The 23,217-nt window shown below is 44.8% G+C and overlaps 2 long non-coding RNA genes across 2 annotated transcripts in view; one reads left to right on the forward strand and one right to left on the reverse strand.

Moving 5' to 3' along the window:
• Positions 1–16,178, reverse strand: part of LOC309523079 — a 42,381-nt gene extending 26,203 nt beyond the window's left edge. The window contains exon 1 of the long non-coding RNA XR_014215224.1: positions 15,288–16,178. This is a non-coding gene — a long non-coding RNA (uncharacterized lncRNA). The remainder of the gene's footprint in view (positions 1–15,287) is intronic.
• LOC309523097 overlaps positions 8,465–23,217 on the forward strand; it is a 51,869-nt gene continuing 37,116 nt past the window's right edge. Inside the window, exons 1-2 of the long non-coding RNA XR_014215245.1 lie at positions 8,465–11,024; positions 13,800–13,937. This is a non-coding gene — a long non-coding RNA (uncharacterized lncRNA). The remainder of the gene's footprint in view (positions 11,025–13,799; positions 13,938–23,217) is intronic.

The raw sequence follows: 23,217 nt of genomic DNA on the forward strand, positions 1-23,217 counted from the left end.
CTTAGCTCTTTAGCATTCAATGCCTCGGTCCATCCTCTGAGAAGCAATCTGTTTCCTTGGGAAAACCCAGCTTGGCTGCTGCACAGAATCGTAGAGTTGGAAGGGATCCCTAGGGGTCATCTAGTCCAACCCCCTGCAATGCAGGAATCAACAGTCTCTCAATCTCTGTATTTTCTGCACTGACTGGCAGAGACTCGCCAGGGTTTCAGACAGGGAGGTTCCCCCAGTCCTGCTGGGGATTTCAACCCAGGCTTGATGCTGCACAGCTGTGATAATCCCTGAAAACAGGAAAGCTAACTGCTAGGCCTGATGGTTCTGAATGAGTTGCTCATCTCAATAAAAGCTACATGAAATAATGCACACAGCCAAAATGATTTAAAATAGCCCAACGTCATTCTAGGACACATCGTTTAGGACTGCACACATGGATGGAAAATAACAAGGCTTTTGCTTGTTCATTTCTAGGGCATGTGCAGAGTGCTCGTCCTGAAGCCCATAACTACAGCCAAGTTAAGGCTTCTGGTGTGGAAGAATGTTCATTTCACAGTTTGGTACAAAGCCCTTGAGGCGCTTTGGTTTGCAACACCCAGTAGCCAGCATGACCAATGGTCAGGGACAATGGACGCCGGAATCAAGCAAGCGCCAGAGAGCCACAGGTGCTTCTCAGTCTGGACAGTCTTCCGCTCCCAATGGTCCAACTCTGGGTAAAGCCACTTCCTGAACTCCTGTTTAAACTGGAGTCATGAGGAGCAGCATCTTGCTTTATTTTAAAGGGAAGAACCATCGCTCAGCGGTAGGAGGGAAAGAAAAGACACCCCCCCAACACCCATTGAGATGGAAGCTTCTTATGCCCGGGTATTCTCTGATCTTTGAGATTAGGTACATTCTCTGGAGGAAAGACAGGCCTATGGACCTGCTGTTAAGTCAGGATATTAAGGGAACATCCACACACAGGCACAGTCTACCTCAAAGTAGCAGCTCCCTGGGGATAAATGCCACGAGAGGCCTCACTGCCCTGTGGCCCTGACTGCATGGGCTTCTCCTCAAGGGCTGGCCGCTGCTGAAACCAAGACGAGTCCATGATCTGATGCAGCCAAGATGGCTACGTTGAGCTTCCAGTTTCAGAGGCAGTCCATCACTCTCTTTTATCCCCCTCCCCCTCCAGGCATTATTATCATTCCCATTCCCTGCAGGGTCTTTCTCTCCACTCACTCTGTTAACATCCCACTCTGCAAAAAAGAAAAATTATCTTTCTTTCTCCAGATTGTAGGCTCCTGGAGGCAGAGGACCACTGTTCCTCTGTACTGCAATATGAAATGTTGTTGCTTTAATCGAGGATGTTGTGAGATCAGAAAACTTTGTCTATTGCATGCTTTTTATAGAAATACTTTAAAAAGGTAACTATAAATTAAATAATAACTGCTTTCCTTTACTTCCTGCAGGTAGAAACTTTGCATATAAAGGTGAGGAAATATATCAGCACATGATTCTATGATTCTGTTCTAGGAGATCTGGTGTTATATGAGAGAGGGAGAAAATAGTTTCTTTATCCTCTTTCTCCCTGCCACTCATAATTTTATACAGCTCAGTCATTTCTCATCTGAAACATGCCTTCCCCCTAATTTAAAAGCCCCAGACATTGCCACTTTTTTTCTCATTGGGGAGTTGCTCCAGCTCCTCAAGGGCTGCCAGTAATGACCTCTAAATTGGGCAGCTTTAAAATGGAATGACACAAAATGTCAAGAGGGACACTGACAAACTGGAACGTGTCCAGAGGAGGGCAACCAAAATGGTCAAAGGCCTGGAAACGATGCCTTATGAGGAACGGCTAAGGGAGCTGGGCATGTTTAGCCTGGAGAAGAGGAGGTTAAGGGGTGATATGATAGCCATGTTCAAATATATAAAAGGATGTCACATAGAGGAGGGAGAAAGGTTGTTTTCTGCTGCTCCAGAGAAGCGGACACGGAGCAATGGAGCCAAACTACAAGAAAGAAGATTCCACCTAAACATTAGGAAGAACTTCCTGACAGTAAGAGCTGTTCGACGGTGGAATTTGCTGCCAAGGAGTGTGGTGGAGTCTCCTACTTTGGAGGTCTTTAAGCAGAGGCTTGACAACCATATGTCAGGAGTGCTCTGATGGTGTTTCCTGCTTGGCAGGGGGTTGGACTCGATGGCCCTTGTGGTCTCTTCCAACTCTATGATTCTATGATTCTATGATTCTATGAAAATCACAGAATAGTTTGAGCTTGCTGTTTCTTCCTCCCAGCTCTTCCTCCTTTCCTCGTGTGCCGTGTCCTTTTAAGCTGCAAGCCTGATATTTTCACAAAAGACATTATGCTGGCAGTTTCAGAACCAACAGAAGGAACGACTTCCTCACACAGTGCAAAGTAAAAACACAGAATTTGCTCCCACAAGATTTTGTGATGGCCACCGACTGTAGAGGACAGTTATTATGATGACAATTTTATCATTAGACTGTCTGTCAGTTTGCTTTTCTTATGTTTTCCTTATGTTTTTTATCATTGATGTTCTGTAATGTGTTTTGAATGTTGTACACTGCCCTGGGATCTTCTGATAAAGGATGGTATATAAACTGAAATAATAATAATAGGTGAGACCAATTCACAGATGCCCACAAGTTGTGGTGTTATATGAATGCATGAGGAAATCTTCTCTCAATCCACTTTCTCCATTCCACACACCATTTTATAGCCTCCCTTAAACTAGCCTTTTCTCCAAACTTAAAAAAGCCCCCCAAACTTTGCAAGCTTCCTTCATTGGGGAGTCGCTCCGTCCCCTTGATCATTTTTCTACTTTTTTGTGGGGGTCCCTTTTCCTGCACCTAAATTTATTACTCTCGCCCAACACCATTCATGCTTATACAAGCCTTTCTCTGTTTAGGCTGCCCCCCCCCCCGCCTGCCTTCGAAGACTTTTTCCTGAAAGTGCCCCACTTTGCAAACCGGGAGACTGTTTAGCCCCCGAACAAAGAACTTGGACTGGCAGATCTGAACTCGACTCTCAATATCTGCCCAAGCCAGGCAAGCCCATTCAGTGCCTGGTGGAGTCAAAACTGAACAGAAATGGCCTCCGATCCAGCTGCCTCGTCTTGGCACCGGGAGAGCGGGCACGGGCGGCCCTCCATTGTGGCACGGAGGAAGCTGGTGACAAAGCAAGCCTCCAAAGGACATAGGAAAATGGACCCAGAAAAATGCCAAATGACCCCCCCACTGCCTTTTCAAGTGCCAACTGAGCTATTTCCGAGTCCTTGGCAGACTCATCCCTCTCATTGGGGTCATCTCTCACTGCAGTGTGCCAAGAACATAGCGACAAAAGCGAGGCTTCCGCAAAATGTTGGGCCCTCCCGCCGGCCAGCCAGCCCCTGCCCTCTGGCAGGCTACTCCACTGCATCCCCCGGCCTCTCTGTTTTCTGTTACTTCTCCTCCACCCCAGTCAGCCAGTACTCCTTCTGCGCAGGGAAATCTCAGGCCCATTGCCACTCACTCCGGAACAGGGCAAATATTCCTTCCTTCCTGGGGTTGGACTGGATGACCCCTGGGGTCTTTCCAGCTCCACAATTCTATCATTCTATGAAATACAGGGGGGAAGATTTCCCTTTTCCTCCATTTAAAAGAAAACAATTAAGAGTGGTTTGTGTGTAGGTGCAGAAACAGAGTCCAGTTTCTACAGAAAATGAAATCCCTGCGCCAAATGAAGGAAACGGTGAAGCTGGCATACGAAGCCTTTCTTATATTTTTGGAAGAAAATGTCACCAATCCATTTAAAATTCTTTACAGTGGTACCTTGGCACTCAAACAACTTGGAACCCAAACACTGCAAACCTGGAAGTAAGTGTTCTGTTTTAGGAACATTTTTCGGAAGCCGAACATGCTCCGTTTTGAGTGTTACGCTTCCATTTTGAGTTTTACACTGAGGTCTGTCTGTTTTTACTATTTATTTTGCATCTTTGTTTTTGCGGCTTTTTTTGTTTTGTTTTGTTTTTGTGACTGTGTGGAACCCAGTTCAGCTACTGATTGTATGACTGCAGTACATTGTTTATTGCTTTCATTTTACGGATCAATGGTCTTGTTAGATAGTAAAATTCATGTTAAATGGCTGTTTTGGGGGTTGTTTTTAAAAGTCTGGAATGGATTAATCCATTTTGCATTACTTTCTATAGGAAAGTGCGCCTTGGTTCTGGAACGCTTTGGTTTTGGAACAGACTTCCGAAACGGATTAAGTTTGAGAACCAAGGTGCCACTGTAATTGCAATGCTTCCGCAGTCAGCCATATCTTAGGAAATGTGGGGAGTGTTGATTCCTTTAATGCAAATGGAGCCTTGCCCTGTCTACTCAGAAGTAAGCCCCATTGTATTCAGCAGAGCTTACTCCCAGGTAACTTGGTCAAGACTGGGCTGCGTTACACTGCGATCCTAAGCATTTTCACTCAGAACTAAGTCCCACTGAGTTTAATAGGATTTTCTGTCTAGTGTGTTCCAGATCATTCTCAGTTTCTTCTCCTATTATTATTATTATTATTTCCTGTTTCCCCCCTGAAAACAGGGCCATCGAGTCCAACCCCCTGCCAAGCAGGAAACACCATCAGAGCACTCCTGACATATGGTTGTCAAGCCTCTGCTTAAAGACCTCCAAAGGAGGAGACTCCACCACACTCCTTGGCAGCAAATTCCACTGTCGAACAGCTCTTACTGTCAGGAAGTTCTTCCTAATGTTTAGGTGGAATCTTCTTTCTTGTAGTTTGGATCCATTGCTCCGTGTCCGCTTCTCCGGAGCAGCAGAAAACAACCTTTCTCCCTCCTCTATGTAACATCCTTTTATATATTTGAACATGGCTATCATATCACCCCTTAACCTCCTCTTCTCCAGGCTAAACATGCCCAGCTCCCTTAGCCGTTCCTCATAAGGCATCGTTTCCAGGCCTTGGACCATTTTGGTTGCCCTCCTCTGGACACGTTCCAGATTGTCAGTGTCCTTCTTGAACTGTGGTGCCCAGAACTGGACACAGTACTCCAGGTGAGGTCTGACCAGAGCAGAATACAGTGGCACTATTACTTCCCTTGATCTAGATGCTATACTCCTATTGATGCAGCCCAGAATTGCATTGGCTTTTTTAGCTCAAGGCAGCTCAAATCCTATATCCTATTTCCTTCCATTTATCTGTGGAAGGTGTTGCACACAATCCATTGCTTCGCACATTTTCCCTTCACAACAACCCTGTGAGGCAAGTTCAGTGGAGAGGTTGGAGTTGGCTCAAGGTGACCAATGCTGATGTGCCCACTAGGTCTGCGTGTGCAGGAGAAGCTTCCTGATGTAGAATAGGGTGTCCCATCTGAGAAATGTTGGAGGGTATGAGAAAGATAGATAGATAGATGATAGATAGATAGATAGATAGATAGATAGATAGATAGATAGATAGAGATAGATAGATAGATAGATGATAGATAGATAGATAGATAGATAGATATAGATCATAGAATCATAGAATCATAGAGTTGGAAGAGACCACAAGGGCCATCGAGTCCAACCCCCTGCCAAGCAGGAAACACCATCAGAGCACTCCTGACATATGGTTGTCAAGCCTCTGCTTAAAGACCTCCAAAGTAGGAGACTCCACCACACTCCTTGGCAGCAAATTCCACTGTCAAACAGCTCTTACTGTCAGGAAGTTCTGACAGATAGATAGATAGATAGAAGATAGATAGATAGATAGATAGATAGAGATATCTCAAGACTGGTGGGTGCATAAAAATACAGTTATCTATACAGTGGTACCTCGGTTTTTGAACGTTTCGGAAGTCAAATGTTTCGGTTTTCAAATGCCAAAACCCCGGAAGTAAATGCTTCCGTTTTTGAGCATGCCTCGGAAGTAAAGGGCTTCTGCTGAGGTGTTTTTTTAAAAAAATTCTCTATTGAATATGCAGACCGCCCTTCACACATCGGTTTTCAAACATTTCAGAACTCAGACGGTCTTCCAGAACAGATTACGTTCCAAAACTGAGGTACCACAGTATATATAAAAAGTTGAATCTTGATTTTAAAATATAAACCTGTTAACACTACAGTATGTAACACAATAGTTTTTTTTTTTTAAAAAATATTCCATATATATAAACATAGTGATAAAAAAGCTAACCATTAGAAAATGGATTTTATACACAACCTGCTTTTTTAAAAAAATGTTTTGTATGTAATTGCAATTAGGGTTTTTCTGTTCTTAAAATTGTTTTTACACATAATGCAGTTTTTAAAATATTTTGTGTGTGTGAAATTATTGAACAGAAGTGCAGCCATTATGATTCTTAAATGAAATAAACGAACAAGGAAATCTCCTCTTGTTTTTCTTACTATAGTCCTGCTCAGAGGTGGCCCATTGGAAACTTGGGTCCGGTAACTTTAACGTGTCTACTTTGAGTAGAACTTTGCTGGATACATGCAGTGATGTGCCTCCCCCTCCCCACACACTGCAACTAGGACTAGGACTTGGGAGAAACCCGAGTTCGAATCTGCCTCTCAGCCACCAATCTCCCTGGGGGACCTTGGGGGGCAGTCCCTATATCTCTCAGCTTACCATACCTCACAAGGTTGTTGGTGGGAGAGGACGGAAAGGGCCAAGGAGCTCTGGGAGAGTGCCTGCTCCGCATGCAGGAGGTCTTGGGTTCGAATCACTGGCAGCATCTCCAGGCAAGACTGGGAGAGAGGCCTGTCTGAAATCATGGGGTGCTGCTGCCAGCCAGTGTGGGCAACACCAAACAGCATGTGCCAGCTTCCAATGTTCCTAAGGATAGCTAAATAATTGAGGGGATCCATGGTCTGGAAATTAAAGCACAGTGGACAGGAAGTTTTTTTTTGAGAGAGCGGACTATTATAAGAAGAAAAGGGAAAACATCTAGTGAATGTCAACTATTAGATTTTCATACACGCAGAATGAAGGAAAGGAACTTAACTTGGAAATGATAATTATTATCATGGACTGATAATTTGTTGATTAACCTCACTTACAGATATTGCAAATGTTAAAATATTGTACGTGCAGGAATTGGAAAGTGGATAGCTAATGGCTAAGGATAAGTTTAAAAACACAAAAAAACCCTATTGTAATATAAGGTTAATTGTAAGGAATGGAATGTGAATTAGAAATAATGAGGGAAATAATGCAGCAACAAGAGAGAACTTTGGAAGCATCAAGAACGGAGTGCAGGAATTTTTTTGGGGGAAATTCAGATTAAATTTGGCATTCAAAGATAGACTCTACCTGGACATGGAGTTTCCACCAAGCTGACATATGAGTCAGAATTGTCCTGCTGACTCAGCCCAGCATCCTGTTCTCCTGGGGGCTGGCCAAGGGCCCCAATCCTAAAAGCAAGGCATGAGTGACACCCTCCTCTCCTGTGGTTTCCAGCAACTGCTATTCACAGATCCTCCAAGTGTCTCCATTTTCCAGGGACAGTCCTGGATTTACAGAAGCTGCCCGGTTTCTGATTTGATCCCAGAATGTCCCACTTTTCCTTAGGACGTCCCTATTTTCATCCAAGAAATGGGGGGGGGGGTCCGGAGTTATGCGACCCCCGAGCCGAGGAGATAAGTAACGAGACAACCTTTAGAAGATATCGGAAGGCAGCCCTGGATGGGGAGGTTTATAATGTTTAATGTTTTATTATGTTTTTATACATGTTTGAAGGGTATTGGTTATATGTGTTGGAAGCTGCCCAGAGTGGCTGGGGCAACCCAGTCAGATGGGTGGAGTAAGACGGGGAGCATATTCACCCAGTGCTTTACCAGTTGCACTGGCTCCCGGTGGAGTACAGGGTCAGGTTCAAGGTGCTGGTCTCGACCTTTAAAGCCCTCTGTGGCTTAGGGCCCTCATATTTACAGGACCGCCTCTCCTGGTCTGCCCCGCAGAGGACCTTAAGGTCCATGAATAACCATAGTTTAGAGGTCCCGGGCCCCAAGGAAGTCAGACTAGCCTCCACCAGGGCCTTTTCAGTGGTGGCTCCGACCTGGTGGAATGCTCTGTCCCAGGAGACCAGGGCCCTTCAGGATTTAACCTTGCACAGGGCCTGTAAGACAGAGCTATTCCGCCTGGCTTTCAATTTGAATTCAGCCTGATCTTTTATTTCCCTTCCTTCCCTCCCCCTCCCCTTTTTATGAAGATTCCCCACTCTGGGATCCCACAGCTAATTCTCCCCTGGTCTCCTTGCTGGCCCAAATAGGACTAATTTAGCCAGCTAGCCCAGGGGATTATCTAACTGGTTTTTGAATTTTATTGTTATTCATGTTTTTATACTGTATTTTATGCTGCTTTTATAATTACGGTAAGTGTTTTAAATTTGTTGTTAGCTGCACTGAGCCTGGTTTTTGAACTGCGAAGGGCGGGGTATAAATAAAAAATTATTATTATTATTATTATTATTATTATTATTATTATTATTATTATTATTAATGGCCATTGATAGCCCTCTCCTCCGTGTGTGTGTGTGTGTGTGTGTGGGTGTGTTGACACTATAGTTGACCTTTTAAAAATATAAATCTAGGGCCAGATGATTTAGCAGAGTGAGGTGAGGCCATGGAGGCTGAGGGAAGAGAGAGGTGGCCCAACTAGCTGTTTTCTATTCTCCGTGAACTACGCAGATCATAAAACAGCCTCTCTCCCCACAATTCAGACTCCAGACAGATCCATTGTGTTGCCTCCTCTCCGATGGGCAGGTGGTCTTCTCGCTGTCAGGATTTGCGGAGAGTAGGTCCCGGGGGTTTGTGTGTGTTGGGTCTAGATCAGAGCAGCTGGAACGAAGTGTGTCTGTGGATAACGTTTTTGTTCAAAAGGTCACAGGGCCTTGGAATAAAATTTGGGAAGCAACACTCTTAAAACCCACTTCGTAGGGGGAAACGCCTTGACATTACTACACAGATGGCTTCGCACAGCTTTGCAAACCCTGGAGGTTCTTTAGGAGAGGTTGGGTACGATCTAGTGGAGATTATTGCATTGCAGAAGGTTAGACTAGTAGACCTTGAGGACCCCTTCCAACCCCACAGTTGTATGGTGCTATGATTCCACAGTTGACCCCATACATTTGATGCATAGTCAGCATGCACTTAAAGGCCGTGGTGCACCCCAAAGCAACTACAGGGGGTTGGACTAGATAACCCTCAGAGTCACTTCCAACTCTAGTGAAAGAGGCTTTTAATTTGCAAAACAAACAAACAAACAAACAATTCTCATTTTACAGATCAGCCTGGAAGATTTTTCCTTTTCAGTTTGGGGTTGCTTTTTACAATTGACTGTTGTTCCCTTCCCTGGAATAGTTTCTGATGCTAGGATATGGAGAAGGTCTGTAATCTCCAGAAAATTAATGGCATTTGGAAGACGAGACCTTAAAGTGGAGCCTATTTTAAGATGTTCTTTCTGACTCATCGGCTTGCGCCTCTGTGGGGGGGGGGAGAGTTCTCCCTCCCACCTTCTGCCACCTGCCACAAACCAGGAAATTGTTATTTAACTACCTTTGCAGAAAGTCCCCAGGAAGATGTTGCCCAAGTAAAATGGCGAAGCTGTATGAGGGGTTGGAAGAAGCTGTCAAATTGTTGGGGCCAAACAGATCTTTAAAGGTGGGGAATCATTTTTGGTCTGAGGGACGCACTCAGCACATGAACAGGGAGGTCAAAGTCGCTGGAGCACTAAAAGTAATTTGTTACCTTTGAACACTACGCTGGTTTCTACAAACACAGACAGCAGCCCTCTCCACCCCCCTCCAGGCGAGTGAGAGAGAGGCAGGATCTGAAATTAAGGACACATTCCTGCCTTGCAGGGGGTTGGGCTAGATGACCCTCGGGGTCCCTTCCAACTCTACAATTCCATGATTCTACGATTCTATGAAAAATAATAGCGGTAATAATAAATTATTAGTTTTGTAACCAGGGCACTGAGTATGCTTTGATTCTGTAGTAGTTTAAAAGGAAAGAAAAGCTTCATTGTTTCAAAAGAAAGAAAGTTCTAGCTCTCCGTTTTTAAGAAGAAAGGCTTGAAAGTGTCTGGGCCAAGCCAAATGATCCCTTGCCAGCCGGGGAGAGCGAGATTTTGAAGCCTGGCATAAGCTCTCCCTGGTGATCCATCCCATAACTGGAATCCTAGAAATGTAGAAAAATGCAAGGCACCCCAAAGGTCATCCAGTCCAATCCCCTGCAGGAATAATTAGCAGTAATCTGGATAAATGAGGCACCTAAAAAAACAAACCTTCTGCAATTCTATGATTATTATTTCTGCTGCTGCTGGCATCCATCTCTCTTGGGAGACCACAGAGGAGTGTGTCATGGGCCAGAAGTTGGCTTCACCTGCTGAGCAGCAGCCTGAAGGAGCAGAAGGTGAGTTGACTCCACCTGTTGCTCATCAGCCTTCTTGCTCCTGATGTGAACCAGCTGACTCCAGCTTCCTCAAGCAGAATTTCCAGCCTCAGTCAGTTACTGGAAACAAAAGTTTGTTGTTTCTGAGCAGACCTTGCTGCTTCTTGTGACCTTGGGCCCTCGGCTTTCGTGACCCCCAGATCGTCTGACTACGTGAACTGAGATACTCCTGACCTTAGGGAGGCTGACCTTGCATTCGGACTCTGCCTCCAGGCAAGGACCCCCCCCCCGAGACTTGGCTGGCTTCTCCCTCACCTGAGCTCTGCCACAGCTGGCAGCACAGGACTGCAACAGAGTGCACCTTTGGGGCTGAGGTCGAGCTGTTGGAAGGTTGCAGCGCTTGCTGTGGCTGTAGAGACCGACGCAGGAGAGACATGTTTTGTTGCAGCCGGGGCAGAGGACTGAAGACTGAACCATAGAATCCTAAACTGTAGAGCTGGAAGGGAGCCCGAGGGTCATCCAGTCCACCCCTCCCCCGGCAATGCCGGAATCTCAACTAAAGCATCCATGACAGATGGGACTTGGGACCTTCTACATGCCAAGCAAGTGCTCTGCCACTGACCTGTAGCCCAGCTGCACTGGAGACTGCTGTCACGATCAACTGCTTTTCCAGGTAAAAACACACACACATAATTTCACAGAATTGCAGCCTTGGGAGTGGGCGAGGGGTGGGGCAGAGGAATGACTAATGCAACTGAGATGGCTCAGGCAGTAGAGCAAGGCACTCTTAATCTCAGGGGGGGGGCTCTCTCCTTTTCGTGAACTCTCCCGCACCCCCTTTTCTCTTAATCTCAGGGTCATGGGTTCAAGCCCCACATTGGGCAAAAGATTCCTATATTGCAGGGGGTTGGGCTAGATGACCCTCAGGACCCCTTCCAACCCTGCTTCCACTGTCTCGCCAGAGTGGCGCATGGCCTGGTTATCTCCCGCTTGGACTACTGCCATGCGCTCTACATGGGGCTGCCTTTGAATGTGACTCGGAAACTACAACTATTCCAGAATGAGGCAGTCAGACTGGTGACTGGGAGCAGCTGCTAGTACCATATAACACCAGTCTTGAAAGACCTACATTGGCTCCCAGTATGTTTCTGAGCACCATTCAAAGTGTTGATGCTGACCTTTAAAGTCCTAAACTGCCTTGGCCCTGAAACATGAAGAAGCGTCTCCACCCCCACCATCCACCCCAGACACGGAGGTCCAGGTCTGAGGGCCTTCTGGCGGTTCCCTCACTGCGAGAATTGAGGATACAGGGAACCGGGCAGGGGGCCTTCTCAGTAGTGGCACCCGCCCTGTGGAACGCCCTCCCCATCAGATGTCAAGGAGATAAAAAACTACAGTTGTACCTCGGTTTAAGAACAGCCCTATTTATGAACAATCTGGTTTATGAACTCCACAAAACCGGAAGTAGTGTCCCAGTTTGTGAACTTTACCTTGGTCTAAGAATGGAATCCAAACGTTGGAAGGGCACTGGTGGCAGGAAGCCTCATTAGGGAATGTGTACCTTGGTTTAAGAACTGTTTCGGTTTAAGAACGGACTTCCAGAATGGATTAAGTTTGTAAACTGAGGTACCACTGTATGACTTTTAGAAGATGTCTTTAGGCATCCCTGTAAGGAAGTTTTTAATGTTTGAGGTTTTATTGTGTTTTTATATCTGTTGGAAGCCGTCCATAGTGGCTGGGGCAACCCAGTTAGATGGGTGGATATTATTATTATTATTATTATTATTATTATTATTATTATACATGACCCTCATGGTACCTCACAATTCTGTTATTCTATTATCTAGTCCAACCCCCTGCAATGCAGGAATCTCAGCTGAAACATCAATGACAGAAGACCATTTGAGGGACCCCGATCCTCCGTCCAACAGCTCTTACCGCTGGGATGTTCTTCCTAATAAAATCCCACCCCTGTTGAAAGCCAGCCAGAGGCCCTCAGAGAAGCCCCATTCCCTTTTATTCATTTATATTTACCCCCAGCCTTCTAGTTCAATTCCATCCTTCTCTTTCAGCAAGTAAGATTTTAACTGGCCGCCTGAGAGAAAACTCTTCCTGTACATCCCACAATAATGTGAAAGGGGTCGCCTGCCCCCCAACCCCTGCAACAATTCTCAGGACCCTTTGCCGGAAGATGTAGACGTGGGGAGACATTTGCAAAAGCTGGGGTGCCCCGTCGAGTAGTGGGTGGGTTTGTACATTCGGTTTTCTAGCTTTATGACATCATATATACTCATACAGCTAGATAACCAAAGAGAAAAACCAGCCCTGTTGGGTGGGCCTTGCCCAAACATCTGTGTATCTAGACCAAGGGGGAGAGGGAGAAATCCGATCTAGTTCGCGCTTACATTCTGAGCTACCTGAGGCATGTTTTTGGACACAAGGCAGGAGCCATTTTTCGAAACTTTGCCCCTTACCTGAATTTCGCAGTGTGTCCAGAATTTCGCAACACAATGTGTCCAGAAATACATATATCCCTGGTGTAGTGGTTAGAGCATCGGGTAAGGACATGGGAGGCCAGTGTTCGAAGCCCCACTCAGCTGTGAAGCTCACTGGGTGTGACCTTGGGGGGGGGGCAGCCACTGCCTCTCAACCTGGTCTCCCTCGCAGGGTTGTTGTGTGAGGGGGGGGGAGAGCATGCATGAACTCCTTGAAGACAAAGCTGGGCTTTAAGTGCAGTGAAACAATAACCTGAAATATGGCAAAGGCATCCCAAAATAACCCTGCCGTCCAAACTGCCACTGGGACAGACACCCAAAGCAGCTTGCCCTCAAGGAATACCCCCCTTTTACACCCCCACAAATATGTGGCTTTGGAGACCTGCCGCCTCTTGCAGACTGCTCCCACGATAACAATATATATACCCCACCAACCCCAGTTCAGGCCCAAGCATATCCCACTGAGACCCCAGTTGAACCTGCCTTTAGAGTAACCCTGTGTGCAAAAAATCTCTCCCCTCCCCAAGTTACTGGCTCTGCAGTTGCTGAGTCACAAACCCAGGGCGAGGAAGACATGGTCTGTGCATCTTAAAGGGACCGGCCATAATTCTCCGCCTCCCCCTGCCTACGATGCTGATAATTATTTTGATTATTTTGTTATTATCCTCAGCCTCCACTCCAGTTCGTGGAAATCTCTGGATGGTAAAAGAAAACCAAACCATTGCACAGCTTCCCGGGATTTCAACACATTTCTCTCTCTACGTGTCTGCATGCGCCGTCCCTTTGCAAATGCTTACAACCAGCACTACCAGCAAATCGCTTCGTTTGTCCCTATTTTGACCAAACCAAAGTTCCTAATTTATTATTATTATTATTATTGGGGGGCCTTCCCCCCCTTCACCGCCCCCGATCCCACCCTTGGGTAAATGCCACCTCTGAAATTTCATTTGCAGGCTTCCAAAACAGAGTCCCTAGAAGCAAAGAGGTCTATCCGAGGATTTCGCCCTGCGAAATCATCACCCACAACTCGATTGGATCAGTTCATCGCAAAGTGCCTAACTCATCTTGGCTACCCAACCCAAAGCCTGGAGGTAAGAGTAAGAAGAATTTTTTATTTTATTTTAAGCAGCAACAGCAACATGTGCACACAAATATTAACACAGCAATCTGTTTCGCACGCTAGCAACCGGTTCATCTTGAACAGCTGATTAAGATTTGCAGGTATGGGATCATTTCAGCCTCTCGAATGCATCTTTGGCCTAATTGATGCAAGACCTCCCTAACTCTTTAAGGATCTTCCAAAGTGAGTTGTTCTCAAGTTACTTTGGGAGGAAGGAATGGATAGATGGATGGATGGATAAATAAATATTAACAAAGCATCTAACATAGCCTCTGCCAATGTATGAAATGGCAAAATGAATCTTGGACGAGCCCTCCAACCAGGTGAAAAGTGTTACAAGGGTGTCCTCAGTTAAATTTGTAAAAGAAGAGGAGATAATATAACCTCTTCTCTCTTTCTGGACAGGGTAGCTATTTAGCTGGCCTCACCTCAGAAGGTGAACCTACAAAATTCGCAATTTCATTTCATTTTTTTTAATTAATCTAGATTTTCAAGATAGCCTACAAAAGAGAACCATAAAACAAACATAAAACAGATCAAAAACATCAGAAACAAAAGCGGATTCCCAGTTTTGAAAAATATATGGAAACCAGAAAACAGCTCCCTGTCAAAATTTGCACTTTTCTGAATTTTACAAGCCAGTTCTCCAGCCAAGTCATGCATATATATATTCCAGTAACAAGAAGCCGAAAGCACCAGCCTGAAGATGACGAGTGAGACCTCGTCGAAACGTCGCCCAGACACCCCGACTCTTACACGGGAAGACACCCGAAGACACCAAAACCTGCATTCCTGTACCCGTGAAAATCTACGAAAGCATATATATATATATATATATATACACACACACATTTGCATAGTGTGGATAGTGTGTGCATGATATTTGTGAAAACAAGAAATTAGCGTTTTAGGAAAGATTCAGCAATGACATTTCATGAGAACTTTTCCTCCTTAATAAAAATACAAATCACAAACTGCTGTGAAAATGTAAAGAACTAAGCTTAAGACTGGAGAAACAAGAAAGAGTGAAATGGACCAATTTGCCTATTCCTACTGGTCCTTATTAAAAAAATAAAATAAAATCCTACAGCTTTAACAAAAGGCAATTCAATTGTAGCCAATCCTACTCAGAAGTTGACCCGTTGAAATTAGTGGCCATGACTCACTTAGGACGATTCAAATGGGTTATTTCTTCCTACTACTTCCTATCCGGATTTGAGGCTCCGGATTTCACCCTGTGCAAAGCCTATTCCCCAAAAACGTCAAAACATTGCCCACAAGACAGAGCCCATTTTCATTTCTGCAAAAGTTTGCTACTCACTCAGTCTCCTGCCCTGTCTCTTGCTGTCCAAAGTTGACGGTTCCACCTAAATCACCATGTTTTGCCATTTTTGCGTTCCCAAAGTGTGTGGTAAAGGGGTGTGTGTCAAAAAGTGAGATTTTGGATGGGGAGAGAAAACTCAAAACAGACTCCCCCCCCCAGCCCTGCAAAATAAAAATCCTTTCAGCATATAAGTGTCCGTCTCCTCCAGCCTCTCCGAATGTGAGGAGTCTCCTTCTCTTCTCTAAACTTGATTGATTTTTAAAAACTGGCTGGGGTTGGGGCGGGAGAAGAAGATGGGAAGGGGCTGGGAGGGGGTGAACCTCTGAGAGCGACAGCATGGGAAAAAGAGGGGTGGGGGAGCAATATGGAAATGGAGGGACAATGGCCAGACAGGGGGAGAAGACGACAGCCTTTCTATGAGGGAGAGCCAGACAGGGTCAGGGGTCGTCCTCCAAAGCCACCAGATGATGCGAATGTCATTTAGGGGTGCCTATTCAGACACAGATGAACAAGTTTGCATGAGGCTGCCTCTGAGGTAGATGTGTCTGGTTTAAAACTTTTTTTATATGCAAAACCAACCACCCGCCCTGTGCTCACACAATGCCTGACCCCCCACACACTCCCTTTCTCAAAGTCGGGTCCCAGTTAAAAGCGGGAAACGTTATTCCAAAGGGTTGGCATCCAATGGGTGAAAAACGGCTCAGTTGGGTGGTTTATAAAGAGATGTCCTTGCTGGATTTTGCTCAAAATATCCTGCACCCTGGCTCGTGGTTTGGGGCTGAGCGTGGAAGCGGCAGCCCCAGTTTGTCCCTGGGAGTAGCTGGGATTCAGAATTGTGTGTCTTGGTTGGAAAAGGACAACACCAACAACCTTCTCAGGAGCTCACGTCATGCCCAATCCTGCCCTGCCCCGCTAGCCAAGAAACCTTAATTTAAAAGGTGGGCGCCCAATCTGTGTAACCAAAGGGGCAGAAGAATGACCCAGTTTGGCTGTCAATAATGTTTGCATCAAGGACACCAAGGACACCAAGCCTTCACTGTCTTTGGTTTGGTCCTGCGGAACTCTCTGCCACTGGAGAGGTGCCTTTTGTGGCAACTTTTAAATGCCTGCTGAAAACTTTTCCGCCAGGCCTACAAAGGCAGTTAAGAATAGATCCTTCCACAACCATTAACTGAGATTAGTGTGGTTTTAAAAATGGTTATTTTATGGTTTTTATTGCTGTTATGGGCTTTTTTCAGCTGGAACTTGCTGCCTCTCAGGAGGGTGTCATTGCTAGAACAAGGGAGGTGCTCCCCCCCCCCGATTGGATGATTGCTTTCATGAGCCCTGCAGGAAGACCTGTAGAATTTGACTCGTCCTTCCAGGCCAGCAACATGGGTATGAGATGAAAGATGCTGCAGGGGGTGGAAAGTCTGGACTTGAGCTGAGTTCAAATTGTGCTCTCTCTCCCTGTCTCTCCCTCCTTCTCTGAGCCATGCCTACCTCACAGGGTGGTTGTGAGGCTACAATGGGGTGCAAGAGAGAACTGCCCTGAGCTTCTTAGGGAAAAGATAGGATAAGAAAACCAGTCATTTCAAACATTCAGCCAAAAGGAAAGTGATGCCCAACTTGGTGATAGCAGAATAAATGATGCAAGGAGGGAACTGCAGCCCAAGATGGGGAAAAAGGTAGTAAGGGAACACCTAGCTACTTTAAATAAATTCAGATCTCCAGGACCTGATGAGCTGCATCCAATTTCAGAGCCTTTGTCTATGATCTCTGAGAAATCATGGAGAACAGGTGAGGTTCCTACAGACTAGAGGCGGGTAAATGTTGTCCCTATCTTCAAAAAGGAAGACCCAGGTAATTACCGACTGGTGAGCTTGACATCAAAACCAGGGAAGGTCCTAGAACAGATCATTCAACAGTCCATCTGTGAGCATTTAGAAAAGGATGCTGTGATTACTAAGACACACCACAGGTTTCTCAAAAATAACTCATGTCAGACAAACCTTGTTTCTTTCTCTCTTTTTTTGATGGCATTACAAACTTGGTGGATCAGGGAAATGCTGTGGACATAGTGTATCTTGATTTCAGTAAGGCTTTTGACAAAGTCCCCCTGATATTCTCACAAGGAAGCTGCTAATATGTGGGTTGAACGAGGTAACTGTGAGGTGGATTTGTAGCTGGTTGACTGACCAAACCCAAAGAGGACTCATTAATGGTTCCTCATCATCTTGGGGAAAAGTGACAAGTGAGTTCTGTCTTGGGCCTGCTGTTGTTCAATAGTCTTGGATGAAGGAATTGAGGAGATGCTCATCTAATATGCAGATAGTACCAAACTGGGATGGGAGCCAGTGGCACAGAAGACAGAATCAGAATTCAAAATGACCTTAACATGTTGAAGAACTGGGTCCAGGCTAGCAAAATGAATTTCAGCAGGGACCAATGTACTTAGGCAGGAAGAACCAGGTGCACAAATATAGGATGGGGGACACCTGGCTTCTTAGCAGTCCATGTGAAAAGGATCTAGGGGTCTTGGTGGAGCACAAGCTGAACATGAGTCCACAGGGTGATGCGGCAGCATAATAAGTGAATGCTGTTCTAGGCTGCATCAACAGAGCAAGGGAAGTAATGGTTCTACTCTATTCTGCCTTGGTCACACCACACTGGAAAACTGTGTCCAGTTCTGGGCACCACAATTTAAGAAGGATATTGATGGGCTGGAAGGTGTGCAGAGGAGGGAGACCAAGATGATCAAGGATCTGGAAACCAAGCCTGATGAGGAACAGTTGAAGGAGCCAGATATGTTTAGCCTGGAAAAGAGGAGACTGAGAGGAGATAGGATAGTCATCTTCCAGCATCTCAAGGACTGTCACATAGAAGAGGGAACGAGCTTGTTTTTTCCTGTTCTGGAAGGTAGGACTTGAACCCATGGCTTCAAGTTACAAGAAATGAGCTTCCGACTAAATATCAGGAAGAACTTTCCAACAGTAAGAGCCATTTGATAGTGGAATGGTCAACCTTGGGAGGTTGTGGATGCTCCTTCCTGGGGGGTTTTTAAGCAGAGGTGGTGTCTGCTCCAGGGTCGATTTTATGATTCTACTAATCTTTCTCCAAACTAAAAAGTCCCCAACGCTGCAACCTTGCTTCACAGGACACCCCAGTGATCATTTGGGTGGTCCTTTTCTAACTCCATAATATCCTTTGAGGTGAGGCAACCTAGAAGTCCTAACTTAGAGAGCCAGCTGGAAAAACAACAACCCACACTATGATCTAAAACTTAAAGTTTGCATGTTCAGTTCAGACTTGAGGTGGGAAAGCCGACTGAGCGGACTAAGGGGAGGATCCTGCTGAGTATTGGGACCAAAATGAGACTGGGAAGCAAAGAAAGCAAATGGGACCCCCAAGAGATAGAGATGGGGGGGGGAGAACAGCTGGTGGTGGAAGAACAGCCTTGTCCGTGGTGCTGAAATATCCCCCCTACTTTCTGCCAAAATCTTTTTATTACTTCTAAATTTCAAAAGTTTACAAAATGATATTGCTGCCATATACACATCCAACTCAACTTCAACTTCCCCTCCATGGTTTCCCCTGTAGCTTCTATTATAAATATTCTATACATTCTCTTTTCCACAATGCACTCCAGCACTTCAGCTGCTGTTCTTCATTCAAATCCTATGTTTACAATGATTCTTTAAATATTCAACAACAGGTTTCCACTCCTCCTTAAAGTCTACCTCTTCTTGATCTTTAGTTTACATAGTTACGTTTGCCAATTTGGCAAGGCTTTCTGCCAAAATCTCAGGGTTAGTCCCATTACCAGTCCTACTCATAGAATCGTAGAGTTGGAAGGGACCCTGAGGGTCATCCAGTCCACCCCTGCAATGCCGGAATAGGCAGCTGCCCCATGCAGGGATCACACCTGCAACTCTGGCATTCTCAGCACCACGGTCTAACCAATGGAGCTATCCAGGCTGACAGTAGATCCATTGAAAAAGAATGGGCTCAAGAAACTTAAGCCCATAAATTTCAGCAGGTCCACTCAGAGTATTATGAAACTGGAGACAAATCTAAGTTCTGTGCATATTATACCCTTTTGAAGGGTCTTCAAAAACCCTTTGCAGTCTTCCTAGCCATATAGATTTTTTTTTTTTAACCACACCCTATAATAAGGGGCTGTTTCTACAATTCAACTGTTATTTAAATTTGCTCCACACATCCCTGCATGAGGAAAGCTAGCATGGAACAGGGAGACTGTCATAGCAAGTGGTTGGTGCCCGACTAAGTCATAGTCTGAGCAGACTGGCTGAAATTCACTGAGATGACTAGTGGAAGTCTCTTTAATTTCAAATAGATAACGATTTACCTCTGAGTGCCTTTATGAGCTTTTCCAGAGTCACCTGCTTTGAGGGCTCCCTGATAGTTTGTGCCCTGCAGCAGTGAGTTCCTGCAGTGATCAAAGTGTGCACCATGTCATGCAGACTCTAGCCCTGGAAATTTTATTTTTATTTGCTTTCTTTAACATCTATACCACACCTTCCTTCTGTCACAGAAATTCAAGTAGGCAGGCATGTGGTTTTCAAGCTCTGTGTGTCTCCCATGCAGGACCTGACCAGGCCCAGGCCTGCTTAGCTTCAGCAAAGAGGTGGTCCTGTAAAACCATTTCTTCAGGATATTGTCTATGCCATGGGTAGGCAAACTAAGGCCCTGGGGCCGGATCTGGCCCAATCGCCTTCTAAATCCGGCCCATGGACGGTCTGGGAATCAGCATGTTTTTACATGAGTAGAATGTGTCCTTTTATTTAAAATGCATCTCTGGGTTATTTGTGGGGCAAAGGAATTCGATCATTTCCCCTCCCCAAAATATAGTCCGACCCCCCCCCCATGGTCTGAGGGACAGTGGACTGGCCCCCTGCTGAAAAAGTTTGCTGACCCCTAGTCTATGCTCTGGTAACCTAGCGGTTAGATTGCTGCAATGTGTTATACGTAGGGCTACCTCTGAAGAAGGTTTGGAAACTTCAGCCGGTGCAGAATTCAGCGACCAGGTTGCTCACCGGAGCAAGACGGTTTGAACATATTGCACTGACCCTGGACCGACTGCACTGCTACCACTTAGTTTCCGGGCCCAATTCAAAGTGCTGGTTTTGACCCATAGAGCCTTAAATGACTCCGGACCACAATACCTCAAGGACCCGTGGTCCTTTTCCCACTGAAGCCCTTCTTGGTGTGCCTTCTCCATGTGAGGTCTGGAGGGCGGCAACACAAGAAGGGGCCCTTTCTGCAGTGACTTCCCATTTGTGGAATGCTCTCTCAGGTTTAGGGGCCAGGCGAAAATGTTCCTCTCTAACCAGCCTGGGGCTGATTGACATTTGGAGCCCTTTTAAAATGTGTTACTGAAGGCATTGTAGGAGATGATATTAATAGACAGGATTGTAAGTTGTTTTTATATGCAATGACGGCAGCAAAAATATTATTGGCACAAAAATGGAAGCACGAAGAATTACCGACGAAAGAAGAATGGAGGATGAAATTGCTGGGCTATACAGAATTAGATAAATTAACAGGAAGGATTCGAAACCTGCGGGACCAGAGATTCTTAGAAGACTGGAGCAAATATACAAACTATTTGAGAAGTAACTGTAATGAACAGATTATGCTTGTAGGATTGCAAGAAGTATTGTAAGGTGGACTATTTGAAATATTGCAAGAAAGACTATGAGGAGAACAATTAGTTAATGATAATTAAGAGTAACAGAGAAATTAAGAAATGCAGAATAAGTGATAAAGAAGGGAAAATCATTAGAGGTGTCTAACATATTGTATAAGATAGAAAGTTATGTTATATGATTGTTGGAAATGATATGTTTTAAAAAACCAATAAGTAAGTGTGTGTGTGTGTGTGTGTGTGTGTGTGTGTGTGTAGTGTTGCTGAAGGGGGGCCAGTTATTACATTGTTCATGTTTGCATTTTTCTTACTTATTTTGTGGTTTTATGTAGCAAGCCACCCTGAGACCTGCAGGTATAGGGCGATATACACATTTATAAATCATAATCATAATATGAACCAACCTTCCAATTTGGGAGAAAGGGATCAAGCACCGGGCAGTCGGAAGGGAGCCCTCCACCATCTTTCTACTCTAACTACAAAACCAGGACTCAGACATGCCCCATGGCTGGCAGCAGAAAGACCCCTGTGCCAAACTACTATAATAAAGCAATTAATCGTTCATCAGTTAACAGTATGACCCAGTGGTGGCTACAACCATCAGTTAAGAATCCTCATCATAGCTCAGTCTTGTATAGATTCCTACTTGGAAGAAACGTATATGACAGCAGCCTTTAGAAATATACTCCACAACACACAGAGAGACAGCTTTGAGAAGCACAGGTGAATTTTGCAAAAAATACCAGCTTCTGAGTGACAGCTGTCAAAGACCGTGATGCAATCTCCCAACATCTGTCCAATAACAGGTGCAAACATGTGTGGGCTACATCCAACGACATCCCACTCAGAGTAGACTCTGATGACCCCCCCTCCCAAGTTAGCCATGCCCATTCACTGCAATGGGACTGTTTTGTTTTCATTTCATAAAATTTATACACCAAAAATCCCTGAAAACACCCTCAAAGCAGTTTGCAAAAAGATAACACAATAAAATCCAGGAAAATGTGCAACAGTACTTTAAAACATGCAGAAGGTTAAAATACTAAAACAGATACTAAAACAAAAAAGTACAGGGATGGCATCTGCTTGATCTCAATAGGCAAGGAGTTCCAAAGTGTAGAAACAACCAAGTTCTTGCAAACGTGGAATGTTTGTGACCTTCGTTCAGCCCAAACATTTCTGAAATACTCACGGAGGTGTAATTATATAGGCTGGACTCTCCACACAGAATTAAGCCAACTCACAATTTAATCTCATCTACACGTGCCTGTCTACACATGGGAACAAGGGACAGGGCCTTCTTGGTGGTGGCTCCTCCCAGGTTTGGGGACTCCCTCCCTAGAAAGGCCAGCCTGGCTCCCTCTTTCCTGTCCTTCCGCCAACAGACCTTTTGGAACTGACTCTTTTTAACGGAAAGGGTCCTGTGCTGCTTTGACTATCTGCCTTTTAATAGCTCTGTTTCTTTAAGATTGTTTTTCATTCCATTAGAGCTTAATTGCTTTTTTAACTATTTCCCTTTATAGGTTTTTAGCTTTTCGTATTGTATCTGTGGTGGTTTTAATTTGAGCAGGTCGCCATGAGTTCCAGTCTTGGGGAAATAATAACAATATTCAGAAGGAGTTCTCATGGGGTCTCAAAGTAGGTAGGCGACAGGATTGTTCCGGGAGACACTGAGCTCACTTCTGAGTAGACACGTTGAAGTGGCTGCTTTTAAGTGATCCTGTGCACGTTTACTCAGAAGAAAGCCCCCATCATGTTCAATCTAACAGCGTTGCAGTTTTTGCACACATATAAAATGGCTCCTGTATCTGTCACACAGATATAGATGCATGTGTTTCACATACAATGTAGAATTCATGCTTTTTAGCTGATTATTTTACTTGGAATATTTTATTTCATGACATTCCCAGGGTATTTTATTGGATATGTTTTGCAATTTCAAACTCTCTCATATATCTGCAGCAGATTTAAATGTTTGTTTTGCTTTATCTTGTTTTTCATTGTTTCTTATAGAACACGGAAATTTTTTGGTTTGTTTGTTTAAATTTAAATATATTCCAACCTATGTGGGATGTCAATAATAATAATAATAATAATAATAATAATAATAATAATAATAATAATAAATTATTATTAATATACCCATCTGACTGGGTTGCCCCAGTCACTCTAGGCAGCTTCCAACATATGTATATAAACATAATAAAACATTAAACATTTAAGGACTGCCTTCAGATGACTTCTACTTATTTATCTCCTTGGCTTGGGGGTTCATATAAC

The sequence above is a fragment of the Podarcis vaucheri genome, assembly GCF_965113315.1.
Source record: "Podarcis vaucheri genome assembly, chromosome: 18".
Classification (NCBI taxonomy): Eukaryota; Metazoa; Chordata; class Lepidosauria; order Squamata; family Lacertidae; genus Podarcis; species Podarcis vaucheri.